Source organism: Pinus tabuliformis, chromosome 2_1 (assembly GCF_031772625.1).
Source record: "Pinus tabuliformis cultivar Carrire ecotype Pingquan chromosome 2_1, CPIR1, whole genome shotgun sequence".
In the NCBI taxonomy this organism is placed as follows: domain Eukaryota; kingdom Viridiplantae; phylum Streptophyta; class Pinopsida; order Pinales; family Pinaceae; genus Pinus; species Pinus tabuliformis.
Window position 1 is genome coordinate 583,373,264 of NC_142299.1, and position 23,355 is coordinate 583,396,618.

Sequence of the window (23,355 nt, forward strand, 5' to 3'; positions counted from 1 at the left end):
AAGTCTAGGCTACCCAGCCGACTTGCCCAACGCCCATACTTCAACGCAAAAGCCACCTAAACATCATGTCGGCCTTCCTACACATGCGTTCACCCTCCATCGGCTCCACACAATCGTTGGTCGGCCTCCATACGGTTTAACACCATGCCACACGCATATATACATGCTCGCCCACTCCTCATATGCACGTAACATACTATCGCACACCCAAGGAGCTCGCACTTTATCCAACCGCAGTCGCACTTCAACCGAATGCTCGTTCAAGCCTCATCTGCGGTCGCACTTCACCCGGTGAGCGAGTCAAGGACCGCAGGTCCTTACATCCTCCTCCACCTGAAATCATTGTCGTCCTTGACAACATACCATCCTGGTAGCCATCCACCAAGATCAACAACAATATCTGTCTCAACCATGATGTCAACCCCTCCACATACTGCAAACATCCCTGCAACATATGTAGAACCACCGTCTCCATCATGCAACCATATGTCATCATCAGTTGTTTCTCAGAACACCCTGTCACATCCTCAACTCGATCAAGAATCCATCTCCATACAAGTGTAAACCATGCTCAGGTCCATGAAGTAGTCCTCATCTCGTCTGCAACACGCTGTCCATGATTTCTGGATTGATTTCCTTGATAATTTCTCATTGAAAGATCAATGGCTAAGATCACTTAGAAACTTTACTATAAGTCTTTAGAGGAAAATCGACCATGTCTCAATTATTACTAATTAATTAATCTATTTCCCTAAGTTAAAACTTAATAAAATAATTAAAATTGATTAATTAATTTAATTAAGACTTTCCATTCAAAAGAATAAATTAGGCTTGGAGATATTTTATGCTCTTATGTTCCCAACCTCATTGACATCACCTGAGGCAAGAACACCAGTTCAAGCTACATCAACCAACACTCCCTCTTAGCGAGGAAGGTGTTCTACGTTCGACACCATCGTGCTCCGTGCTCACATCTAGAACACTTGTCGCCTTGAGTACCCCATGGCCCATTTCACTATGGCATAACTCTCCCAGACTGCTACTACAAGCGATGAGTGCAAACTCATCCTCCAGGCAACTAGAAAGCTCATTTGTGGCTACCACTATCTGCTTCTTGCCCTTCATGCCACCTTTCTTCTTTTGCGGGCAATTGTTGCGGTAATGGCCAAACTCGTGACAGCCATAGCACTTGATCTTCGACATGTCCTTCTTTTCCTCCTTGGAGTTGGACCCCTTACTAGATCCTTCTTCGCTTTGCCCTTGTTCACTAAAGCAACATTCTTGTTGTCATCTCCCTTCTACTCAAAACTACTGCTAATACCATTGTTTCCTTTCACAAGGCTCAGTCAAAGCTCCTCCTATGTGAAGTCATTCCACGAGCATTCCCAACTAGGAAAATCAGATCTTCCATTAACCACTTGTACGAAAACATCCCTCTGCTTCTGAAACCCATTTAGGGTTGTTCTCACAAGCTCCTCGACCTTCTCTCCAATCATTGCTAGCTCAACTCTGATTGTCCTGATGCGGGTGACGTAACTGACAACGTTTTCTCCCTTATTCCATCTATAATGCTTCTGAGCTTCTCTCTTAGGATCATTTTCTGATTCATATTTTTATCCTGGAAAAGTTTATTGATGGCATCCTACATCTTCTTGGTTGTATCTTCTTCCGCTAAATATGGAACTATGTGGTCGTTGACTATTAAGTTTTTGGATGGTATGGTAGCATAGGACGGGTTCTAGTCCCAAATGGTGCTAAGAGGTTAAGGAACACATGATCTCCAATACCCACGAATGGTTTTGCATGAAATGACTTTGAAACACCTTAATTAAAGTTAATAAATTAAGAATGTTTGAGATTGCTCTCAAGACTTCTATTGATGAAGTCTAATTGATCTTAGACGTCGATGAGGATTTAATCTTGGTCGTTGAAGTCTCAACAAGAGATTATCATAGCAACTCAAAGGGATGGAGAATGACACATCAAACATCAGTTTTCTTGACAGATCGAGCTACCCAGTTGGTAGAAAGTGAGGGCTCAGTTCGAGCCAGAGGGAGAGCATCAAAGAGAGGCAACATCATTAAATTTAGGAGGAGGATTCCGGGGAATTTTCCAGTGTTTCTCCAATGCTAGATTGGAAAAAAGACAAAGGTCGAATTATCTATAGAGGGGACCGCGGAAGCCAGAGCGAGCAGCCAAAAACCCCAGTGCAAGTTGTCAGAGATGGTTTGTTTCAGTTGTCGAAGGTCGGGAGATCATCCGAAAGGCAAAGCGAATATTTTCCAGGGACAAAGGAAGGTTGGATAGCTCACTTGAAGCTAGTTTCCAGACAATGCAAATTATCCAGACCAAGCAGTGTGAATTCAGGCAAAGCAAGTTTGCCAGTGTGGGGTTCGAGCAGGCTAGTGGAGGTCGTATTGATTGCAAAAGGGAGAAATCTTCTCCATATTAGTTTTGCCAAATATTTGTCAGAAGATCGGCAATAGATCATTGTACTCTCAGAATTTGTTGCATAATAATAAAATAAACCCTCATTTGTTGCACCAATTTTCCCTACGAGGGTTTTCCGGGGACTTTTCTGTCAAAAAATATTGGCGTCAATTTTTGTGTGTGCATCTATTCCTCAATTCCTGATTTATTTACTTCCGTAGCGTATTTATTTTGTGAAGAATTGCAATGTGATTTATTCGTTATTTGTCATATAACAAATAAATTGCTAATCATTTAGAAGAATAAACTCCAGTGGTTGCGATTAAAGAAAATTTCACATGGTATCAGAGCATTGTTGATCAGATCTGAGTCTCAGAGGCCAAAGATCAGTACGTCGTGCAGTTTCGGAGAGAAATCTGAAGCACAGGATTCAGATCTACACAGGCCTGGCTAGGAATGCGAATGGCTAGGCAGAAATCGATTTCCAGAGGCATAGTGCAAGAAAATTTTGATTTGCTCAAAAGCCAAGTTTGCAAGGTGTGTGGCCGCTGGAAAGAGGTTTTGGATGGCAGATGAGTTGATTCGTAGAGCAGATTTGGGCACAGAAGATTTGCAACAAAGGTTGCAGTTGCAAATTTGCGTTGGGCAGGAAGAGAAGAGCACATGGAGGAGATTTCCAGGCTATTTCTCAGAGGGTATCCAATTTATAGTTTCCAAGAGGAGATTCAAGATTTCCAATAGCAGCAGGACAAAGCAGGGAAATTACTTTACCACTGCGAGTTTGCCAAAATTGCCAGTTTGAGAGGTAGAAGTTGCAGTTCATGTGCCAGTTCCCAAAGGACATCCGGAAGGTAGAGCGAGTAGTCTCAAGGAACAGTTGAAGGCAATATATTAGCCGAAGAAGGATTTCCAAAGGCATATATGAGCATTCCTAAGGGAATGTGAGCAATAGAAGGAAGATCGAGTAGGACTAAGAAGGAGATTTCTAGCACTAGTCTCCAATTTATTTGAGTTTTGCAGATGGCTTCAGCGGCACTTAGGGATCAAGATAGACTTGATAGAGCCTCTAATTTTTGTGTCCAAAAGGCCATAATGCAATTTTTGTTAAATGAGCATGGTTTGAAGGAGTTCGTGACAAACATCATGGCAAAGCCAACAAATGCACAGCAGTTGGAAAACTTCAAGAAAGAGATGGCCAAGACAAAGAGGATGTCTTAGACAGGGTCTGAGATCATATTGTTCCACACATTGCAGATAAGAATACAGTAAATGACATGTGGGATGCCATCATAAAGTTGTACCAGGATCCGTCAGATAAACGCAAAATGATTCTCAAGTAGAAGTTGAGGACAACTAGGATGTAGAAGGGTAAAGGTGTTACTTCCTATCTCACTAAACTTCAGAATGTCCAAGATGAACTTGCAATCGTTGGAGAGAAACCTTCTGATGATGAGTTGGTGCGTACAGCGCTTAATCAGTTTTTCAAGGAGTGGCGTACATTTGTCCAAGTTATCTCTAGGTGAGACACACTACCAAGATGGGATTGCCTATGGAGAAACTTCACTCAGGAGGAGGTAAGGCTCAGCCTCACAGAAGGTACTATCAATGGCAACAACAACAGACTAAAAGTTGAGAACGAGGAAGAGGAGAGCGTAGCCCTTAGAGGTAAAGCGAAGGCAAAGAAGGGTCCCTGTCAAGGACCTAACCCAAAGGGAGGCGAGAAGAAGAAAAAGGACCTGTCGCAAGTCAAATGCTTCGAATGTGGTGAGTTTGGTCACTACGTCACCTAGTGTCCCAAAAGGAAGAAAGACAAGAATGGGCAGCAGCAGACAGCAGCTTCAGCAAAGATCAATGAGTTGACCTCTCGATTAGAGCAATTTGCATTGATAGCAGTGATACCTCCAAATGGAGGAGGAGCATGATGCTTTAAACTATCAGTATGGACACATGTTTCCTCAAGGATCATTACCTTTGCTATAAGGTCGAGCAGTGTTCAATAGTAGAAGGATAAGTGTTCAACAAACGCAGTTAGATCGTGAGGGACAACACAGAGCTAGTTGCGATTAGATACTAGAGGGGCGCAGAGACAGTTGGGCGCAATCAGTCTCAGCAGACAGTGTAGAGTTAGTTGCAATCAGAGACTAAAGGGATAGTCGCAAGGAACCATTGGGTCTATAGAGGTCGAGTTTCCAGTTGCAGTTGCAGGAAATTATCATGGTTAATGGAGGCAGTGAGAATTGCTCAATTGCAGGATGAGAGAGCAGTTCTAGTCTGAGTGAGATTCGACAAAGGAGTTTCCAGACTCACTATTGCAGTAGTTGCAGCAGCAGTGCAGTATTAGCAACAGAGTTGTCGCAACAACAGTGTAAGGTAGATAAAATATGCGCAACGCCGCAATGTTCATGAGCATTGTTAGCCAACTAGACTTCTTCGCGGTGATTTTCAGTGATAGGGAGTCAAATCTGAGAGATGTGAACAAAGGAGGCGTAACAAATGTCAAATATCAACGACATGGTCATTCCAGCTATAGCATGTTCCCACAAAGCAACAGGTTGTAGATATACTCACGAAAGCTCTAGGGAGAGCTAAGTTTGCCTATTTCAGAGAACAGATGGGTATAGTGGAGAACACCTTCCTCGCTAAGAGGGAGTGTTAGTTTTTGGATGGTATGGTAGCATCATACAAGTGTTCTAGTCTCAGATGGTACTGAGAGGCTAAGGAACGTAGGATCTCCAATACCCACAAATGGTTTCGCAAGATATGACTCAAAAACACCTTAATTAAATTAATTAGCCAATAATTAAATTATATGCCAAGTCTAACTTAGGGAAGTTGGCTAATTAAAGTTAATTAATTAAGGATGTTCGAGATTTCTCTAGAGACTTCTATTGATGAAGTCTAATTGATCTTAGCCGTCGATGAGAATTTAATCTTGGTCATTGAAGTCCCAACGAGAGATTATAAGAGTAGCTTGATTGGATGGAAAAAGAGTCAAGACACATCAAGCATAAGTTTTCTTAGCAAATCGAGCTACCCAGTTCACAGAAAGTGAGGCGCAATTCAAGTGAGAGATAAAGCATCAAAGAGAGGGAGCATCAGAAAATTCAAGAGGAGGATTTCACAGAATTTTCCAGTGCTTCTCCAGTCCCAGATTGGCAAAAGGAAGGAGGTAGAGTTATCTGTAGAGGGGTCGCAAAACCAGTGCGAGTTGTTGGAAATTGTTCGTTTCAATTGTCGAAGGTCGAGAGGTCATTCGGAAGGCAAAGCAAATATTTTCCAGGGGCAAAGGGAGGCTAGACTACTCACTTGGAGCCAGTTTGCAAGCAATGCAATTATCCAGGCCAAGTAGTGTGAATTCCAAGCAGAGCGAGTTTTCAAGTGTGGGGTTCGAGCAGGGCAGTGGAGGCCAGATTGATTGCAGAAGGGAGAAATCTTCTCCACATTATTTTTTCCAGGTATTTTGCTAGTTAGGCATCCATATTATTGTACTCTCAAATTTTGCTGCATAATAATAAAATAATATTATTATTATTATTCAGTTTTTGGGTCACAACCAAGCCAAACACCAAATTGGTGTATGAGACCCCCTTGTTTGTGGGACAAGGGACCCACCTCCGCGCAGGGATTGGACTGCTAAGTCTATGAAGGCATACATACTCTACCCCCCTCTAGTTTTGAACCTGTTGCACAGGTATTCCCTACAAGGTTTTTCCGAGGATTTTTCACTCCAAAAATATTGGTGTCAATTTTTATGTATGTGCATCTATTTCTCAATTCCTTATTTATTTACATCTGTAACGTATATATTTTGTGAAGAATTGCAATGTGATTTATTCATTATTTGTCGTATAACAAATAAATTGCTAATCAGTTAGAAGAATAAACTCCAATTGTTGCAATTCTAGGAAATTTCGCATTGACCCCATCTAGAATAATATGTTTGGCCCTGACATCATCTTTCTAATACTCATGCAACATGATAAGATCTGTTGGTACAGGAATATGTGTCATAGCAAACTCCTTCATTCCATGCTCTTCTAAAATAAGAAGGCATCGGATTCACCAGACGCCAAAGTTAGATGCACCATCCAACCTATATTGATCCCCCAATCTTGTTGAAGCCCTCGAGAGAAAATAAAAATAATCTCTTCTACCAGCTAACAAAAGTACCTGGAAAACCTCATAGTCTCCCTCTGTAAGTGATCTCGGCCCTTTCCAGCAATTCACCTGGTTATCCTGCAAATCACTTTCCCTGCAATTCGCACTTCCTGTAATTATAGGAATCTGCCCTTTCCTACAATTCGCCTTTCTTGTAATCGGCATACAGGAAATAGCACTTTCCACAATCACACGAATTTCCAGCAACTCACACTTGCAACTGAAAACTCGATCTGGCTATTCGCACTACCTCTGGAAATGCTCTCTCGCAATTTCAACTGCTAAACTCAACATTCATTTTGCAGTTAATAACACTCTGGTAAAATTCCTCCAAGTAATTTTGGAAATAAATATGGGTATTAAACCCTTGGCTTCCTCTTCCAAACCCCTGCGTTGATCTGCTTCAGTAAACCTCTACGCTTGAGATCTATTCTACTACGATGTGAAAAATCAGTTGCAATTAATTCCGTTATTATTCTCCTATATTTAAATAGATTATTTGTCCCAGCAAATTATTTACTGGAAATAACAAATAAAACACAACTGCAAATTGCACCAATTAAATAAGTTGCGAAAACTTTGAGAAGAAAACCAATCACAAAAATGGACACTATTTTTTGCCAAAACATCGCTAGAAAAACCCCGAAGGGAAAACCAGTTCTTCAAATCTGAGGGTTTTATTATTAATCTTCATCAAATTCTACAATTGATAAATATTACAACTGCTTGCCAAACCACAACAAAGCTCCCGCAAACTATTTACTAAAGAAAACTTCAGAAATATTTATTGCTTCAACTATTGTCGAAACCCCCACTAGTGACAAACCCCACGTTATTATTGCGCCCTCTTCACTACAATGAATTGATCTTCAAGATTGCCCATCAATTTCCTTTATAATCTCTCGTTGAGAAATCAACAGCCAAGATCTAGATTTGAAATGATCTAATCAATGGCTAAGATCACTTAGAAACTTTACTAGAAATCTTTGTAGCAAAATCGACCATGTCTCAATTATTACTAGTTAATTAATCTATTTCCCTAAGTTAAAACTTAGGAAAATAGTTAAAACCGATTAATTAATTTAATTAAGGCATTTCCATTGAAAAGAATAACTTGGGCTCGGAAATATATTTGCGCTTGTGCTCTTAACCTCATTGACACCACCTAAGGCTTGAACACCTCTCCAAGCTACATCAACCAACAGAATCAGCTCTATTACTTTTCCTATTTTATTTCTGGAAATACCATTAGATGGTTCTTTGTAGTATGTACCTGTTTAAGACTCATTAACTATTAAAGTTAAATTCAAATGATAATGACAAGTTAATTGTTTTCATCCTCATTGTATAACTCGGTTTGTCCAATCATTCAATGTCGAATGACAATGTTAAGTCATTACAAAGTTACAACATTGTTGATTAACAAAAATTCCTCATTCCAATTTTCTTTTTAATAGATTTATACATATGTATGTATGTATATATAATTTTATATGTATACCCTTGATGAACCCTCGCCTCTTAATTCAAAAAATGACACCCACATCCATACATCTACATATGTATCTGCACTCATCCATGAACCCACGTAATGTGGCAACTTAGCAATAAAGGGAGAAGAATGTGAAATATGGAGGCAGAAGTTCAAGGGCCTATCTTGAAAGGAACCAAGAGTCTCTTAATGAGGCCTACATACACATGAAAATCTATCTCAACAAGTCCTAAGAGTCTTTGAATGATGCGTCCCACTTATCCAAGAATAGAATGGATGAACGAGAAAAGGAACCTCCCAAAAAAGTAATACCATCCAAAGTGTGAAAGCCCATGAAAGAGAACACGTGATTCAACTGTGAGAAAGAAGATAAACCTATCCAAAGTAAGATGATCCAATTTGAATAAGAATATAACGATAACAACTGCAATCCTTGCAAGAATAGAACTAAATCAAATGAGATTATAGATAGAACTAGAGAAAAAAATGGATTAACCTTATTTTATGTTTAGATTAGTAACTAATATTAGTTTAGTTATGTTTTATTAATTAGCTTATCTTACTTTTGCTTATGTTTTTAGCTCAACGTTTTATATTAGGTTGTGTTATCTTCATTTTCTTTGATGTTTTTTATTACTTTCTACAATTTGTTTATAGTTTCAACAACCTTTACATTTTCTACAAGTTTGATACCCTCTTTGGTTAGTTAGTTTGATACCCATATATCTGAGCTAGGATAAGCCAATATACCATATACCTAGTGGATAAGCCTAGACAACCTTCCCTTGGCATCTTTCACCTCTGGTCTTTGGTCAATACCCTCTTTTGTTGGAACTAGTCTTCCTAAACCTATTACACATTTGTTGCTTCATGGGACTAACCTCTTAGCAAGCATGCTAAACTTATTGATCAATTCTTGAGAAACTTTGTTGAGAGGTTTTTCCAAACAAACTATAAAATAACAACACCAATAAGAGAATCATTAAAAGGGGATGCAACAATCATGATGCACCTAATGGATATCCTCAATCTGATAGTAATACCTAGATATGCACTTGGTCCATTTGGTTGATTTCATTCTTTGAGATATGTTTGGTAACTTTGGTTGAATATATAAAAAAAATATGCAAGCCCACTTCTCCAAGAATTTAAAAAACTCTACAAGGCTCACTACTTGCAAAAATCACCTCCACCTCTAATGTTATTCTCTCCAAACCTGCAACAACACTTTCAAAGCTCTATGCACTCTTGAGGCTACTTGCAAATGAAATTAGAAGAAGGATGGCCAAATTCTCTTCTTATAACTTGATTTACATTTTCTGTTTTTTCAATTTTGAATCTCTATTTTCATCAATTTTTGTTGCTTTTTTATATTAGGTTTTCTATAGGTCCCACAAGATTTGGTTTGTGTTTTTCTATTCTTTTTTAAATGACAAATGTTAACTCCAATTTTTATTGGATATGAAGTGACCCCATGAACACTCCCAAGGTGTCTCCCCCACTAATTTGTACCTATTTCCCATCTTTTTAGGTCAAGCAATGAGGGGGACAAGGCATTTCCAGTTTTATAGGATAAGATTATTAAGCTAAAAAGCAACCAACCTAATTTTTGATGGCCAATAAATCAAAGGTTTGAACAACTTTTAGTGCGATTTTCACCAACCAAAACAAAATAGAGTTGTCTTTAGTACGACTTTTTGGAAGCTTTTCTGGTGGGTATTTCCGGTCTAATTTCTCTAGAATCCGGAAGGAATTTATTGAAATCACAAGTTTGATGGGTAACCCCCGTGCACAATCCAAGTGACCTAGGGGTTTTTCAGGGTGTTGAATCCACTGGCACCTCAAAAAATCAGTTTAAATAACACAAATCAAGACTTCACCTCAAATTTTTCCGCCATATTCTGGCACCTGAAAGTCCAAAAAGTCGCACTAAAGACAACTCCAAACAAAATTAGTTCAAGGCATGATTATCATTGAACTAATCTAAGATGTGGCTATAACTAAATTCATAACATGAGGAACCTAAAGATAATCAGTGTCACTACAATGAAGCCATCCCGATTGTTGTTATCATAATCTACAAGATAATGATCCTAGATTATAGTCCTTATTGTAATTGCACCATAAAAACTAAATGTTTTGTCATCAAATTAGTGACACAACTTGTCTAGAATGTGCAACGCTACTTCAATTGTTCCACACATAATATGTCAACCATTGTATGGTATATCTCAGACTCGACAAAGACTTGACTAGCTTGGAGCTCGACAAAACTTAGTTCAAGAATTAACAAATAGATTTAACAAAGACAATTAAAAAGAAACCCTCAAAATACAATAAATTTTGGACCATCTATGTTTGAGCAAAGTTTGGCCTATCCTTAGTGAATCTCAAGTCTCCTAGACCAATCTGACCCAAGTAGTAGCATCAAATGTGAGTCACCAAGACTCGATAATTCAAACAACACTAATCTAATCTAGCTTTAATTTTCACGGAATAAGATAAGATAGTTATATTAGTGTGCACAAAATTCAATCAAATTAGATAATACAAGTTACAACAAGTCAGTGTTAGACTATGTAAGATAGAAGAGGGAATGGACAAGACAAATGGTGCTCTGGCGAACATGGCGGCTTAGGGTTTAGGACAGACCTGCAAAGGTTGCAGCAACTCTGCCAACTCTTACAGCAATATGACAAACCATAAGGGACAAGGAGAGGCACGCGAATCATGAGTCTCCCTCAAGGGGAGGACATGGAGCCTCCCCCCAATGAAAATGAACACACTCCAATGCATGAGGAAGCCTTCAAGCAAACTGTCTAGGGCGAAACGGGAACAGGACAGAATACGCAAACAGATAAGACGATCGATAATGAGAATCCCAAAGTGACATCGACCACCTGCAAGCCGGTTGCAGCCAAAAGACCTAAGATTGAGCTCCCAGGCAATCGGATCAATGCTCAAATCCAATACATGAAGGATCATGCCTTGATTGGGAAGTTTATAGGCTTTTGGCCCACAGAGAAAGCTTTGTAGGGTTGGATTGCAGCCAAGTGGAAGCCAAAAGGACACATTACCCTGCAGTTGGGCCCTAAGGGATTCTTCACAGCAGTTTTCAACTGTCTAGAAGATAGGAACAGAGTCCTTGATGGAGGGTTGTATTTTTTCAATGCTATTGGATTGTATCTGAGGGATTGGATTGAAAGATTCAATCCGGATAAAGAAGATCTCAGCTGGGCACCAGTTTGGATTCGTCTCTACTCCCTCCCTCTGGAGTACTGGGATGAAGCTTCACTACAAGATATTGGCAATGGCCTTGGCGAATTTTTCAAGATTGCAGAGGAGACTAAACTTCGAAGATATACCTCATATGCCCGAATCTGCGTCTACATGCATCTCAGCAACGCTCTTCCGAATGCGGTAAGTCTTTTCCATGACGATTTTGAATGGGTCCAATCAATAGACTATGAACATGTCCCGTTTCGCTATAGGAAATGCCATGCCCTTGGCCATTTATTCCGCGACTGCCCCTCAAATCTGAAGACCTCAGCCCCAACCTCTTCTGATAAATCTAATTCGGATGGCTTTACCAAAGTCACCAATCGCAGAAAGAACCCCAAAAAAACTGTTCCAAACCCTAAGACACCTATTGCCAACTCTTCCATGCCTTCCACAAGGAACAGTTTTGAAACCCTGGCTCAGCCGGAGTTGAACAACTTCGAAACCCCTGCTCCCTCCGAGGAGCAGCCCAAGTCGAAAGCCCAATCTGCCTCCACCAGCTCAAAGAAAACCCAGAAATCTAAACAAACCATAGACCTCACCTCTCCCTCTCCCAGTTTGGTCCCCGCATGGCACCCTCAAGGCATGGATGTGGACAACATGCAGCCCGCTTTCAAAGATGCAACAGAAACTACAGAGGAAAGAAGTGAATCCCAGCACATGGAAGAGGAACCTGAAAGCATAGACATTGGAGATCTGGATATACTAGGCTTAGAACAAGCCTATAAGACAAAAAATTATGATAAGATTCCAGAAAGACAGTTGGAAAACCTGGAAGTAATTCTTTCCAGAGCACAACAGCAAAGAACCCTCAGCATACAGCCTGTAAGTCAATGGGATGGAAAAAACATTACCAAAGACAATAAAAAGAGAGGAAGGAAAACGGATCTCCAACGAACTATCCGCATTGGGGAAATGCTGGTGGAATCGGGAAGATATTCCAAGCTTACAAAGTACTACAACACTCTCCCCAATACTTCATCATGAAGCTCATTTCATGGAATATAAGAGGGCTCAATAGCCCTGGGAAATACAGATTGATAAAAAGTATGATCCAGCAGGAGAAACCCCAAATCTTCTTCATGCAAGAAACCAAATGTAACTCTACAACTCTGGACAGAACCATTCAGGAGCTTCAGGAGGCCTTGCAATAATCTAGGATAAACAAACCATCACGCTTACCAATATTCATGTGAATAAGCACTTCATTCAAGCTACCTTCCACATAACAGGGACAAATATACATGGTCACTTAACCAATGTCTACTTTCCCCAGGAGGCCATGAACAAGATAGACATACTGAACAACCTATCTTTGATCAATGCAAACAGAACTCACCCGCTCTAGATCACAGGAGGGGACTTCAACATGATAACCAAACTGGAAGAAAAGAGAGGAGGTAGGAATAAACTAGATAAGGAGAGTTGTCATTTAAAAAACTTCATCCAAAACAACTGGCTCATTGATATGCCTTTTAATAATGGAATTTATACATGGAACAATAAAAGAGTAGGCTCTCAACAGATCGCCTCTCGATTGGACAGATTCTTGCTCTCTGACAATGCAATCCATCTAGGCAGAGATCTCTCAGCTTCAATCCTGCCCCTCACAGGCTCAGATCATTGGCCAATCTCACTTCAATGGACAAGACCAGGCAACACTGCTCGTCGGCCCTTTCGCTTTGAAGCTTTCTGGCTGTCGCATCCAGATTTCAACAATCTAATAAATTCGGTCTGGAACAGCTTCAAACCTTCGGAAGGCTCAAAAATGTTTCAATTCCAGCAAAAACTCAAAAATCTCAAAATCAACATCAAACAATGGAACCATTCCACTTTTGGCAATATTTTTCAGGCACAAAATGCTCTAGATCAAGAAATGAAAAGGCTACAGTAGAGGATCATCACGGAAGGAAGATCAGAGGAACTCTCAGCGCAGGAAACACACCTGCAATCACAAATATTAGAAAGAGATAAACAAGAAGTTCTTTGGAAGCAAAAATCAAGAGTCAAATGGCTTAAGGAAGGCGAAAGAAATACAAAGTTTTTTCATCACACTACTGTTCAAAGGAGGATGAACAATACCATCACTCACATCCAGAACAGGAAAGGAGAAAGAGTAGAAAATCACGAAGATATAGAACAAGAACTTCTCACCTACTTCAAGCAGGTTCACCAAGAACCACAGACAAATAGGACGGAGGCCATAGAGAAAATAACCAAGACTATTCCAAAAGTAATTACCGAGGAACACAATCAGCTTCTTCTCAAGCCGATTTCCTTACAGGAGGTGGAACATGCGATGCGCCAATTAAAAGAAGGAAAAGCGCCTGGCCCCAATGGGTTCACTTCAAACTTTTTCCAAATTTCTAGGATCTAAGATCTAATTAAAATGGAGGTCTGGCAGGTAGTTGAGGAATCCAGGACCAATAGGTGGATGCTTCCCTCCATGAATGCAACTTTCATCGCCCTCATTCCCAAAGAAGCACAATCTCAGACCCCTGACAAATTCAGGCCTATCGCGCTGTGTAATGTCATCTACAAAATAGTCTCCAAAGTCATTGCCTCGAGGCTTAAACCGCTGCTACCATTACTCATTTCGCCAGAGCAATCAGGGTATGTGGAAGGCCGGCAGATCACGGATGGCATTATTCTTACTCATGAGATCATTCACTCCTTGAAGCAGTCTAAAAAAGCAGGTATGCTTCTTAAAATAGATCTCTCTAAAGCCTTTGATAGCTTAAGCTAGAATTATATTCAAAAGATGCTAAATGCCTTTGGTTTCCCCCCATGGGTTAGATGGGTCATGAGTCTCATTTCATCCACCTTCTTCTCCATTTTGATTAATGGCATCCCTTCCTCCCCTTTCCATCCCTCCAGAGGAATACGACAGGGAGATCCCCTATCACCCTTTTCAGTTCGTCATCATGGCGGAAGGTCTTGGCAGAAGCATCAAAGAAGCTCTTCACTCCCAGCTCCCCTACTTTTACCCACCAACAATTTGTGGACGATAACATGCTATTTGGCCATCCTTCAGTCCAGGAAGCTCTTAAATTAAAATCCCTGCTGACTGATTTTTCGGCTGCCTCTGGAGCGAACATAAACAAGGCTAAATCCCAAATCTTCTTTTTTCATACTCCTGCTGTAACCCAAGCTTCTATTGCTCGTATCCTTGGTTTTCCGATAGCTGCACTCCCATCCAAATATCTGGGAGCTCCCATGACTGATACTGCCCTGAAACACTCATCTTGGCATCTGCTCTTAGAAAAATTGGAAGCTCGTCTCTCTTCTTGGACTCACAGATCCCTCAATATGGCTAGTCGCTTAGTCTTAATAAAAGTTGTTTTACAATCTATACCGTTGTATCTCTTTTCTGTCTTGGCAGCGCCAAAATGGGTCCTCAAAGAAATCAAACAACTCCAAAGATCCTTTCTGTGGGGCAACTCAGGACAGAATCGCAAATGGGCTCTGGTAAAATGGGACACAGTTTGTCTTCCAAAGAACTCAGGAGGCACAGGGCTTCGCGATCCCTATCATAGCAATGTTGTCATGGGAGCACGCATCTGGTGGAATTGGCTCACAGCACCGCACACTCCCTGGGCTACCCTATGGACTGCAAAATATGCCAACAACAGACCTGTAGAGGATCTAATTCGACTCACTGATGTGGGCCCAGGATCCCTAATCTGGAATGCAGCTAAGCAACACAAGAATTTAATCCAGCAACACATCTTCTGGGAAGTTAGGGACGGTACCATTGCAAGGTTCTGGGAAGATTCTTGGCAGCAGAAACGTAGGCTAAAGGATTTGATCAAACCCCACCAAATACCTAATTAGGAAACGCAAAGGCTTGATAAGATCAATCAATATTGGACACCTATCATAACCCAGGGATACAAGCAATGGCTAAGTTAGATCACACCATCTGGCACGGCATGGAGTCCGAACAGCAGATCCTAGGAACGGAACTCTCCAATAGGAAAATATGATATTCAGATAAGAAGGATGTGCTCAGATGGGGCTATGAGGCAAGAGGAACTTTCACCACGCATGAGGCTTATAACATAATCATAAAAGATCATGCAATCAAAGATCCTCTCTAGAACAAAATTTGGGCCCCCAATATTTGGCTGAAAGTGTCCACCTTCCTTTCGTTGCTTTGTCAAAACAAAATCCTCACTTGGGACAATCTTCGGAAGAGAAACTTCCACGGACCTTCCATTTGTCCCAATTGCAAACAAGAGGAAGAAACCACTTTGCACCTCATGAATTCATGCTCATTAGCTCACAGGCTCTGGGAAAAAGTGAGTTTTCGATGCCAAAAGGACAGCAGAATCAAAGAAGACATACCCACCATTGTACGCAATTGGGCACGAAATCCATATAAGAGCAAGTTACTAAACTCCTTATGGAAACTCATCCCAAGCCTTCTCATGTGGACAATATGGAAAGAGAGGAACAGACGTATCTTCAAAGATCAATCCTCACCATTGGAAATCCTCTGGAACACTGTTTGCCAAAATCTTAGGGAAACCCTACTACTTCAAACTTGGCGAGACGAAGACTTTCCCTCCCTTCCACAGGAACAGAATATCTGGGTCAATTGGAATCTACAATGGAACCAAGAGCTGATAATCCCTGTTAAACCTGCAGCAAAGAGCAAAATACCAGACAAATGGTTTCCTCCACCCCAACATGTGATCCAACTGAACTTTGATGGAGCCACGAAAGGCAATCCAGGCAAAGCAAGGTTTGGTGGAATTTTCAGAGATCATAAGGGTGACCCCCTTCTAACCTTCATAGGTTCAAATGGATGGGACACAAATAACTCAGCAGAACTAGAAGGGTTATGGCAGGGGCTCCTCCTAGCTCAAACTCATGGTTTCTTCCCACTCATGATTGAAGGTGATTCTCAAATCCTAATAAATATGGTGAATAAGATTCTGCAGGGGACTCCTTCAAACAAAGTGGGCAACAGCTGGAGATTAGCGGAAAGACTGGAACTCATTGAAATTTGGCTCACTACCCACAAAGTAGTTAATTTCAAGCATATTCATCGGGAGGGTAATAGAGTGGCTGACCTTCTAGCTAATATAGGAGTGGAGAGTGGAACTGCTCTTTGTGTAGACCCACTAACTACTGTAGCCACCGAGGCCCAACTAAAGGAATACAATGAATTAGTGAAGATTGAGAAGGCACGGGAAGAAGGAGCGCACCCGGATGCGGGTGACATTCAATGCAATTAATGAAGAACAGATTGAAAGGCGACGAGAAGACGGGCCACTTGGCCGTCGGCGCTTCACCCCACACCAGTCTGAGCCGAATTCATGACAGACCACAAGCAGCATTTAATGAATGCTTGGGTCGAGAAATGGCTATCATTTGCCCAGACATGGACTCCCCTCGTCTTATTGTGTCTCCTTCTCCCCTGCTCCACTGCAATTGCCCGCCCCAAGCTACTGAACCCTGCTCCCGCACAGTCACTGGGCATCGCTGCTGGTTAGTAAGCTGTGTTGATTTCGGCAATGGGCATCACCATTCCCATTCCAGGTTCTACCAGTTAATCTCCGCCCAACCGGTCCTTGTTCCTCTGCTCAATTCCTCTGCCATCTCTCCCACTGAACATTTGGCTAGGCATTCCGTCATGGTTCGTCATCGCATGAGGAGCCGCAGAGGGGGGACTCGGGGAGGTAGTGCCCACCCTCAGGCGACGCCGAATCCTGAGCCCGCCGCCTCCTCTCCTCCCCCTGAACTTCCTCACCCCCATAGCTCTGTTTTGGGAAGGTATCCCAATACTCGCAGTGGTCGGGGTCGTGCTCTGTCTCCAGGTGATGGTCGCAGAGATTTCGCGGTTCACACTGCCAATTTCCCTTTGCCCCCTCACCCTGCTCCCCACTCGACCCAATTCAGATTTCACAGCAGCCTAAACAGACCGATGATTACTGCTACAATCACCATCCTTTTCACTGAAGAGATTGAGCTGCAAGCTACCCAGGCGGGAAGTTCTGAAATGCGGCAAGAGGAGGCTCACAGACACAGGAATGGCTGTGACATTGGAAAGAATCTGCTGGACAAGGAAAAGGATGCTCTGCATGGCCAGACCATGGGTGGCGGTCAGCATGCTGAGGGTGGTAGTTTTGGCGCCACACGCTCCCCAGGAGGCAAAGGCACTGAAGGGTTAGCTCCGCATGTGGCAGCTGGCAGCGATGGTGGCGTCCAACCAGCATGTGGGCCACACGACGGGGCGTCGGAGAAGGAGGATGACTGGGAGCAGTATGCGTGTCCGATTGAAGAGGAACCCATCCCAGGTGTCGCCAACTGAGGTCTCCTTTACTGAATGGTATTTTTTTGATATGTTTGCTCTACTGGAATTTGTCTGGATTTATTTTTGTCCTGGTGAAACTTCTCTCATTTTGTTTTTCCTGGTCTTAAAGACTGATATCCCATATCTGGGTATTTTTTCCTCTGCGGACTGGTTTCCCCAATGTTGGGGCAGTCAAAGTATTCTTTGATAAACTATGTTCAGCACTGCTGAGGCCTGAGCCTCATTGTACATTTTTTGTTACATATTAATAAATTAACTTAACTTAGGGAAAAAAAAATCAGTGTTAGACTATGGCAGTGCCAAGATCACTCCAAAATGCTAAAATGCAAAAACATACAAATGAAATTACAACAAAGGAAAAGAACTACAAGACAAGGGGTAATCCAAAAAGATTTAACTCTAGAAAGAGAGGAAACACTAATCATCAAGAAAAGAGTTAGAGGTAGAAATGCAGTATAGAAAGGAGTATGGACATGCCAAATGTCATTTGTTACTGTGAAGGAGCCAATGTAAAGCCTAATAATGTCCTCTTGGGAGTGCCCAAGGTTGCAAGGGCCTAGCTTAGTAAACAATGTTTAAAACTCTCCTAACATGTAAGTTGAAAGTGAGTAGTGATGGATCTTTCTATTCAATCTAGCTTGGGTGGCAACCTCACAGAAAGAGTGGATATAGCGTTGCAACCTTGTGGAGGTGAGATATTTATAAACCATGCAACAAAATGTGTTTTGTCTTAAATATCTAACATCATCCATGTCCATGGTTAGAAAATATGCATGGTGTTAGCACCTCCAATCACTAAGGCATGCCAAAAAAGAAGGGAATAAAACCTAGTGGTGCAAGTTCTAGAGGTTGCAACAAGATTTCCCCATTGTGAGTGATCACCTCAACCTAAGAGACCTTCCAAGATAACAAAAGCAACAGTAATATATCCCCCCTATCTCAATATATGGGACAACTAAAGATTAGGCAATTTTCTATCTCAACCCTCTAAAAATGGCACAATTGAAATATCCTCTCTATCCATAAGATGTTGCCAGTACAAATGGATCAAATGCTACTAACATTTATGGGTTGTTGCTTAAATGGTTGTGTGTTAGTCCAAGTAGTACCTGTAATTTATTCTTTTGTAATCAAGAACATTTGATCAATGGGGCCTTATAAAGACCTCACTTACAAACATGGGATAGAAACTTCTAGAATAAAACACTCAAAACTAAATAGGGATTGTATAGTTGTCTTGACCTTTTTGAAAGTTTTCATCAATGTTCCAATCATGCTCAACATTATCAATATCTTATTGATCTAACTCTTTCAGACAAGTTTAAACAGACTATCACAATAATATCTACAATGCATATGAGAGGACATGAAGAAATATGTTTTACAAAGATTGAAAATTGAAACATACAATAAAAGGATTGTCTTGTCATGAAGCAAAACTTCAGTGAAAGAAAGTAGTAGAAAAATTTGAATGATGCAAGGCATTAATATTTCTTTTAATATTATTCCATAAATATAAGAGATGGAGAATATGAATGAAAAGTACAATCTTTGTGTTTATAACTACATGTCATGCGGCACATACCATGAAGCCTACATATAACCAACCAATGCAAATTTGTGACAAATAAGCCTCTACTACCCTATTCCAACCTACACGATTTAGATCCTAGCCTATGTATTAAACTTGTGTTCATTAAATGGAAATAATTTTATATGTTACTCAATGTGTCTTGGAACTTCTGAACTCACCCATCAAAAAACAAATTCAATTATGCAAGCTTGCATCTCAAGGAAGGACCTCCTTGAGATGAGACACAAGAGGAGCCTGACCTCAAAGTGGAGCTTACTAAATGTTTTTTCTCGCTTTACTACTTAAGGGCATTAGAGAGGACAACAAGTGTTCCACAGGGACGCATCACCCAACGTGGGGTGCACACACCTGGGACCGAGGAATGCCAAGGGAAACATTTTTCCACATCCCCCTTTTGGTGAGACAAAACGAGATGGAGGAGAAAACATTTCCCTAGTGTGGGTGACACATTTCCCCGAAGGTGGTGCTTCTGAGTGCCCCCACCCCTTCAAAAAGGGGACACCCAAAAGAACTCCTTTTGACAAGGGGTGACCAGAAGCACCCCTCCTCAATTTTGTCAAATAACCCTTCAAATTTAAAAATCTTTAAAAAAATTAAAAATTACAACAAAAATTTAAAAAAATAAAATAAAATAAAATACATAACAAATATCATAACCAAAACTACTTTGCAATCCCCAACTCACTAATTTGACTTGCCAACCTTACTCCTGCTCAGCTTATCGCACTCACTATTTGACTTACTAGTTAGTTGTTGCTCTCCTTCCTCGTGGTGCTCCTTAAATGCTCATTGTCCATTTTTAATTTTAAGTTTCGACTTTTGAGTCTTGGCTCTAGATATCAATGACCTCAGACTCATTCTTTGACTTGTCACTCTTTAATATTTTTGCGTTTGAGTTATATCATTTTGCTATTCCAGTCTTCAAACTTCAGTATCTACTATAGTCTATTTTGCTTAGTACTAGTTAGATTCTAGAATGATGAATGATGAATTTAAATTTTAAATCAATTTAGAATCTAAAATGATGAATAATGAATATGGATCAATGAATTTAATCACTGAATCTCGTGGTGTATGGATGAATGATGAGTATGAATGATCTATGTATCAATATGAATGATGAGTATGGATTAGTGTATTTCGTTATTTGATTCAATTATGTATGGATCAATGTATTTATGCTTTCATTATTGAATATGAATTTGAATTTTGTGTCATATAAATGTGTGTGTGTGTGTGTGCACGCATAATTCAAATTCATATTCAATAATGAAAGCATACCCCCATTCCCTTAAATTTCCCTAAAATTCGAGGGTACTCCCACACATCCCCCCTATGTGTCTCCCCACACCCGTGTCCCGGAGTCTTTGGTGGAGCATAGAGAACAGCTCACTATGCTAAACGGCAGCCCCACCGTCACTATGCTAAATGCTGAAACGGCAGCGCCACCGTCATAAGTTTCCTAAAATATATTAAACCATTACATGGACAAGTGCTAAGTTATTAAAGAGATATCAGTTGAGGCATGAGGATATCATATCACGACCCACAGTAAATCTCACTAGTTTATAGCTATACTCAAATACCAGGTTAACAGAAAAGCTCAAAAGTACGGACAAGGATAGTTTTAATGGATCAAGCCCTTATGTTGTGGAACACATATTGCACTACTAGCTCCGTAACGAAGACAAGACTGAAACCATGAATGAACCTTGAATCCATAAAAATAAACAGCTTTTAATGAATATAAATACAAATTTGCATACCATGCCATCCTTAGACACTGAAGCCAAATAAGTCATGCCCCAGTGATATATTGACAGATCCGTGACTTCTCCGTCATGTTTGCCAATGCAATATACGCCTTCTGCTAAACTATCAATGTGGCATTTAACAGGATCATCTGCTGAAAAGACACCACCAGGTGCAGCTGACCTCAATTTTGCAACGTCTATTTTCAGCAAATAATTGTTGATACCCACAAATAAGACATCCTGTTGAATAAAATGGGTGAGCAGGAATCCAATATTAATAAGTGAAGAATATCCCATAAAACAGAAAAAATTAACCAAAATCTGTTTGATAGAATCCTTTTTCGAAAATGTGCCTCCTTTTTAGAAAATGTTCCTTGGGCTACATAAACAGAATTTATATTCAACCTCACATGTCACTACAAAATCCCTAGATGGGGTATTAGGGGAGGGAGTAGTAGAGGATGCTACCTGGACAGAGGACATGAGAGCAAGTGGGATGGAACTGGAAGCCATCAAGCAAAAGAGAGGTGTGATGGTTCATTAGGCACTGGCATTCATACATGTTAATGGGGTATCCAGAGAGAGCTGTGTGGGCTGCCACCTGGCCAGAGGCTGTGAGACCAAGTGGTGATGAGACTGAAAGCCATCAAGCAGAGGAGAGGTGAGAAAGTTCAAGATGCATTGGCATTCATGAATGTCCTCCATCCCAGCGGAATGCTCCACTGGATGGTACTCTGATTATCGCAAAAAATAATCGAGAGAACTCTGCCACAAATGCTATTGCTTACCATGATGATGAGCTGGGAAGTGTGTGAAAACAAGTTCAATGAAGAGGGGCTGTGCAGAATAAACGCATTTGGAAGGGAGAGGCTGAGCAGAATATGTGCATTTCGAAGGGTCAGTGGTTAGCATCCACCTAGAGAGTTGGTGGTGCAGGGCAATCACCAATCCGGTGGCTAGTGTTGTCTGCAACACCATGGATTACAGCAAATCAGTGCTGGTTCAACAGGTCCCAGACACGAGGAAAAACAAAGCAGCAGCGCACGGAAAGGTAGGGGACGAGTCACGAAAGCATAAAAGGAGAAGGAGCCTCTCACAGGAATAAGACAAAGGAGGCAACAGCCATTACCTCCTCCTAACAGACCCAACATTCACATGTAGTGGGAAGAAAAGTCAAAGACATGAAGGATAGGACAGAAATGAAAAGAGGCAGAACTGCAAATGCAGAGGCAGATGCGGATATTGGAAAACTTATTACAGACAATGGCTTCTCCAGAAGTCAGGAATCTACATATATCAAAACTGCATATCTTTAATTGCATATCAAGGAACTAATTGCATGTGAAATTGAGAGCAGAGAGCTTCACGAGGATGTTATTCTTCAAAGGCTGGACCAATTGGATTCCAAGTATGATGTCCCAATTAATACTATCTGAGGCTTTGGACTGGGAAACGATGAAATAATGGGGCAAGCAGCAAAAGATGCTGCAAAGGCAGTGGAAGAAGGCCAGGCTGGCGAGGCAAGGGGCCTGAATGTGGATTCAGACCCCAAGAACTGAATCCCAGATCCATTGTGCTCTGGTGCACATGTTTTCTTTTGTTTTTATAAATACTTTAATCATGGGCCCTACAGCCATTAGATTAAATTAAGATTCCAAGATCAGACTTTGGTTAAAGAATATCCCAAGACTTTTAAATAGAGCAGTAGGTCTGCTGACAGACTGGTAAACAAAAGACATGTTCATAATTTTTGAGAATCAGGTGGCAGGCTCTCTTCCTAACAACCTGACATCCAATTAGTTTGTACTTTTGATGTGTATATGAATAGATAATTAGCTAAATTTTAATACAAATATGTCACTACTAAAGAAATATTAAGCATCAAAAGATAATTCTGAAATACTACATTCAGTCATTGTCAGGGAATTACCCTCTGCTGAGAATGCCAGCAGACATGAGGATGAACAGACTCCCAATCCCCCAAGATCTGAATGGCAAAAACAATTTGCTCTGTTATCTGTGTTTTACCATCATCTCCTAGGCCTTCCTCAATTTTCCATATGAAAACCCTTCCATCAGAACTTGCACTGCAAGACAATGACAAAGGAATCAAAGAACTCACACTAATCCAAAATTCAACTGGCAAGTAATAAAATTGCTAGAGCTAATACCTTGCCAGGAGATGCACATCATTGGAAAAAAAGGCCATATCAGTTACCCTCTGCCACAACAGAATTCCAAAACAAATACAGTTTAGCATATTTTCAAGGGGCGTGCAGGCTCCTTTACGTGAAGACTTTCATTCAAACTTAATAAGAACATATAC

The 23,355-nt window shown here is 40.9% G+C and overlaps 1 pseudogene across 1 annotated transcript in view; it reads right to left on the bottom strand.

Annotated features, from left to right (window-relative positions):
* The window catches only part of LOC149201812 (enhancer of mRNA-decapping protein 4-like), a 103,841-nt pseudogene that overhangs the window by 78,093 nt on the left and 2,393 nt on the right, over positions 1-23,355 (bottom strand). Inside the window, exons 2-4 of the transcript XR_016253878.1 lie at positions 23,201-23,250; positions 22,960-23,116; positions 21,042-21,269 (exon numbers count right to left, since the gene is read on the bottom strand). The product of XR_016253878.1 is annotated as an enhancer of mRNA-decapping protein 4-like (transcript). The remainder of the gene's footprint in view (positions 1-21,041; positions 21,270-22,959; positions 23,117-23,200; positions 23,251-23,355) is intronic.